Raw genomic sequence first — 6,039 nt, 5'->3', positions numbered from 1 at the left:
GATCGGAAGGCGCGAAAACACTGGACTACAGCACAGCAGCCATAGAATTCAACGATCTTCCGCATACCTAGAAGAGCCAACACTAGCCAGGTAGGAGAATACAATCTCCTGTACAAGACACCTTCTCCTTTACCCCTTCAGTTACCAGATTTAAAAACAATATTTACATAGTTACATAGCTGAAAAGAGACTTGGGTCCTTCAAGTTCAGCCTTCCTCAGATTTGTTTTTTTGCACACAGCTCTCTTACATAATTTAATAAATAGTACAGATAAGAAGGCTTCTTCAAAATACACTGCCATATTAGGAAAGACTTTACCAAAACTCAAATCTTCCAAAATTGGGAAACCATAAAAGGGGATTTTTAAGGATAACCAACCCCACCAATATCTATAAATTGCATCCATATAACAGGGAATTTTTAAAGAAACTACAACCCCTTCCATACTTTCCAAATTCATGTAATTGTGATTGGATATCCTAGGTCCATCTTCAAGAGAAACAGTATATAAACTGAACCCCCAAACTCAGTTAGTCCTGCCCGTGCAGGCTGATTATTCTTTAGACTAAGAGAGGCTGAACTTCGTCTGGTATGCACATGGTAAACATGGGAGGTGGCCAAAACAATCAAAATAAAATTCCTGTTGTCCAACTGAGGATAGAAAAAAGACTGAGGTTTGGAAGGAGGAGGGACCTTTTATAACTACAGTGTAGTTTTATGCCTAATTGTTTGATTGTTTCCTGTCCTGATTCGGCTGAGGGGGGAGCTACCCATAAGTGATGCTGCCATGATTAGCCAGGAAATACAAATACACCCCTGCATGCACACTCATACTCCAGATGAAAACATGCTTACATTTAGGGATGTGCATGGGCAAAATATGCGGTTCGGCATTCCGAAATTTCGGACTTCGTCACTTCGGTTCGGTGCGGCACTTCCAAAGTTCGGGTCTTCGGAACTTCGGTTCAGTTCGGGACTTCGGAACTTTGGATTTTCGGTTCAGTTCGGGACTTCGGATATCTTCTCTTGCAGCCGCTTAGTAGATAACTCCCTAATTCCCGCGGTATTAGGGAGCTATCTACCAAAAGGCTGAAAGACCTAAATTGTTCTTTCAGTCAAATTTACTAATACTAAGTAAAGATTACTTATACCGCGAGTAGGGACATGTCTAGTAAACGGTGAGCAGCCTGTGTGTATGTGTCAGGGTACCTGAGGTCTCTACCTCTGAGAGAGGTAGAGACTTAGAAGTTTATCCGTCCGGACGGCATGTCTCCTCGGCCCCTCGCGGTTCACTCGGTCTTGCTAACGCCGGCCGCGAGGGAGTCACTTCCTTTTATAACAGGAGGACCGGAGGTAGACGTCATGACGCCAACCCGGAACGTCCTGTCACTCAAATCTCGGGAGACGAATCAGGACTCGCCGGAGGCGTGTCTTCTCTCCCTAGCCAGGATACTTAACAGTGGCCCTTTCATTCACTCATTGCCCTGTCGTGGTTCTAGTCCGCCTAGTCACACAGTGCTTTGTTATTCTCTTGTCTTTTGGTTCCGACCCGGCTTTGGTATTTACTCTCCTGTCTTTCTGTTATCCTTGACCCGGCTTGTCTCTCGCTTACCTGTCTTCTCGTTCCCTCGACCTCGGCTTGTCTCTGACCATTCTATCGTAGTTATACGTTAAGTCCGGCCATTCTAAGGACCGGTATACGTATCAGCTACTCTTTGTACTCTGCGTGTTGGATCCCTGACCCGATCCTGACATTACGACAGGGCCATGGATCCTGCAGGTACAAATTGTCAGCTTGGTTCTCCTGATCCTAGGTTTGACGCCATGGATCATAGGATGGATCAGATGGCTCTAGCACTACAGGCGCTGCTGTCTCGTCCTATTAATCCACCTGAGGAGATGCGTAATATGTCTGCTTCTTCTGTGGGTTCAGGGCTAGAGGTAGCTACTGTAGGTGCTTCTTCCCGAGTTACCCCACCTGTACGTTATGCTGGTTCTCCTGAGAGGTGTCGTGGCTTTTTGAACCAGATCAGTATTCATTTCGAGCTACAGCCCCATTCATACCCTACGGATAGGGCAAAAGTGGGATTTATTATTACCTTACTCATTGAGAAAGCTCTGAGATGGGCTAATCCGTTGTGGGAGAATGATAATCCATTAGTCTATAACTATAATTCCTTTGTAGCTGCTTTTAAAAGAACTTTTGATCCTCCTGGCAGGAGGGTCAATGCAGCTAGATTACTGTTGCGCCTTAGACAAGACAACCAAACACTTGTGGATTACGCACTAGAGTTCAGGTCTTTGGCGGCAGAGGTAAAATGGAATGAACAGGCCTATATAGACGTATTCTTAAATGGTTTATCTGATGTAATACTTGATGAGGTAGCGACAAGAGAGCTTCCCGAGAATCTGGAGGACTTAATTTCCTTTATCTCTCGTATTGACGAACGTCTAAGGGAGAGACAGAATACTCGAGATAGAACCGGTAAATCTTCCTTTAGACTAGCACCATCATTTCAAAGTTCTGAAACCAAAAATCCACAGGTTTCAGAATCTATGCAGCTAGGCCTTACTCGTCTCTCAGAGGAGGAGAGACAGTACAGGAGAAGGGAGGGACTGTGTATGTATTGTGGGTCCAGAGGTCATGTACGTTTGAGCTGTCCCAGTCGTCCGGGAAACGCTCGCACCTAAGTTTCTCTAGAGGACAGACCTTGGGTGTTTCGATTTTGTCCTCTACTCATAACTACAAAGAACATAGACTCCTATTACCGGTCTCTTTAACTTGGGAGAAGGGAACTTTAGAGACTATGGCATTGATAGACTCCGGCGCTGCTGAGAGTTTTATCGACCAAAAGTTTCTCAACAAACACACTATCCCTTCCCAGTTAAGGAAGACACCCTTAGCTGTTGAAGCCATTGATGGTAGACCTTTAGTTGAGCCTGTGATTTTCCGGGAGACCACACCTCTTTACTTAACTACTGGTATTCTACACAAGGAGGAAATATCCCTACTACTCATTTCATCTCCTTCTGTTCCCATAGTCCTGGGATACTCCTGGCTTAAAAGACACAACCCCGTTATAGATTGGAGATCAGGGGAAATAGTTTCGTGGGGTCAGGATTGTCAAGAGAATTGTTTAAAGAAAGTGTCACCTCTTTGTAGTGTCAACTCACTTAATAACGCTACCGACTCTACCAAAGTACAGATACCGTCCTTGTATCAAGATTTAAAGGCAGTATTTGACAAAGGAAAGGCTGATACCTTGCCACCACATAGGCCTTTTGATTGCAAAATTAATTTACTTTCTGGTACCATGCCCCCCAGGGGTCATGTATACCCTTTGTCTACGAATGAAAACTTAGTTCTAGAGGAGTACATTCGTGAAAACCTAGACAAGGGGTTCATTAGAAGATCCTCCTCGCCTGCTGGGGCTGGATTTTTTTTTGTTAAAAAGAAGGATGGTTCTTTAAGACCCTGCATTGACTACCGAGGTCTTAACAAGATAACCATCAGAAATGTATATCCTATCCCCTTGATCACCGAGCTTTTTGATCGATTAAAAAGTTCTAAAATTTTCACTAAGTTAGACCTTAGAGGTGCTTATAATTTGGTGAGAATCCACGACGGTGACGAGTGGAAAACTGCATTCAATACTCGTTATGGGCACTATGAGTATACTGTAATGCCTTTTGGTCTCTGCAATGCCCCGGCGGTATTTCAGGACCTTATTAATGAGGTTCTTAGGGAGTTTCAAGATGACTGTGTGATTGTATACCTTGATGATATACTTATACATTCCAGGGATATTGAAACTCACCACGGACAAGTCAGAAGGGTTTTACATAAACTTCTTCAGCATGGCTTATACTGCAAACTAGAGAAATGCAGCTTTGACCAATCCCAAACTACCTTTCTTGGTTATGTAATTTCTGGGGAGGGGTTTGAAATGGATCCTGAGAAGCTCCAATCCATATTAGATTGGCCTTTACCTAAGGGTCTCAAGGCTATCCAGAGATTTATTGGTTTCTCCAATTACTACAGACGTTTCATTAAGGGTTACTCCTCTATCATTGCTCCCATCACCAATATGACCAAACAAGGGGCTGATACTAAGAATTGGTCTACTGAAGCACTTCTGGCTTTTAGGACACTCAAGGAGCTGTTTGCTTCCGCACCAATTTTAGTTCACCCTGATACTACACTACCTTTCCTACTCGAAGTTGACGCTTCTGAGACTGGTATAGGTGCTGTTCTGTCCCAAAGGTTGGGTGTAGATAAGCCTTTACATCCTTGTGGATACTTTTCCAAAAAATTGTCAGGTACTGAAAGCAGATATGGCATTGGTGACAGGGAACTACTAGCGGTTATAATGGCCTTGAAGGAGTGGAGACATTTATTGGAGGGTACTTTGCATCCTGTTACTATTTTGACAGATCATAAAAACTTATCCTATATTGGAGAGGCTAAACATCTATCATCTAGACAGGCTCGTTGGTCCATATTTCTCACTCACTTCAACTACGTACTCACATATAGGCCAGGTTCCAAGAATTCTAAAGCCGACGCCTTATCTCGCCAATATGAACCTGCTGCCGTATCTGAGCCGGTTTTGTCCTCTATAGTACCCAAGTGTAACATTATCGCTAACACTACTCTCAAAGTCCATTCTCCGCTTCTTGATCAGATAAGGAGCTTGCAGCATCTGGCACCTAGACTGACTCCGGCTTCCAGACTTTTCGTTCCTCCTGAACTCCAATTGGAGCTCTTACAGTGTCTTCACGAGAGTAAGGTGGCTGGCCATCCGGGTGTTCGCAAGACGTATTCTTTGATCTCCAAGGATTTCTGGTGGCCTTCGTTACGGAGGGATATTAAGGATTTTATCGGAGTTTGTGTGGTCTGTACTAAAACTAAACTACCGCATTCACTTCCGTGTGGCCTTCTACAACCTCTGGAAATTCCTGACAAACCTTGGTCCTGTGTGGCACTGGACTTTATTGTGGATTTGCCTGTTTCTAAAAAGCACACGGTTATCCTCACCGTAGTCGATAGATTTACCAAGATGGCACATTTCGTACCTTTGCCTAAACTCCCGACTTCTCCTGAATTGGCGGAAATCTTTGCTAAAGAGATTTTTCGCTTGCATGGGATTCCCTCGGAGATCACTTCTGATAGAGGCTCCCAATTTGTTTCACGTTTTTGGAGGTCGTTCTGTTCTCAATTAGGCATCAAATTGAATTTTTCGTCCGCCTATCATCCTCAGTCTAACGGAGCTGCCGAACGAACCAACCAGAAGATTGAGCAATACTTACGTTGTTTTGTTTCCGAACACCAGGACGATTGGGTCGGTTTGATTCCTTGGGCGGAGTTTGCGCACAACAATCTCGTTTGTGACTCTACGCATTCAAGCCCCTTCTTCATGAACTTTGGCTTTCATCCATCTATTCTTCCCTCGGTTTCTCCTTCCCAAGGAGTGCCGTCGGTTGATGTCCATGTGGCCAATTTGAGGAAATTGTGGGATCAGACTCGACAGATTCTTCTACACAATTCTGTACTGGTTAAGAAACATGCTGACAAACGTAGAAGGGCGGCTCCGAATTTTGTTCCAGGCGATAGAGTTTGGTTGAGTACTAGGAATATTCGTCTTAAAGTTCCTTCCATGAAATTCGCTCCTCGTTATATTGGTCCCTACAGGATCTTGACTCGAATTAACCCAGTGGCGTATCGTCTAGCCCTCCCTGCTACTTTACGCATCCCGAACTCCTTTCACGTGTCATTGCTGAAACCTCTAATCTGTAACAGATTCTCCTCCACAATCGCCCCTCCGCGCCCTGTTCAGGTGGAGGGTCAGGAGGAGTATGAGGTTAACTCCATTATTGATTCTCGTGTCTCCCGGGGGAGAGTACAATATTTAGTTGACTGGAAGGGATATGGTCCTGAGGAGAGGAGTTGGGTACCACAAGAGGATGTTCATGCTCCTCGCCTTCGCAGGGCATTTCACTCCCGCTTTCCATCTCGCCCCGGCTCCTTCCGCCCGGTGG

The sequence above is a fragment of the Pelobates fuscus genome, chromosome 8, assembly GCF_036172605.1.
Source record: "Pelobates fuscus isolate aPelFus1 chromosome 8, aPelFus1.pri, whole genome shotgun sequence".
NCBI classification, from domain to species: Eukaryota; Metazoa; Chordata; class Amphibia; order Anura; family Pelobatidae; genus Pelobates; species Pelobates fuscus.
Note: the sequence above shows the minus strand (reverse complement) of the source record.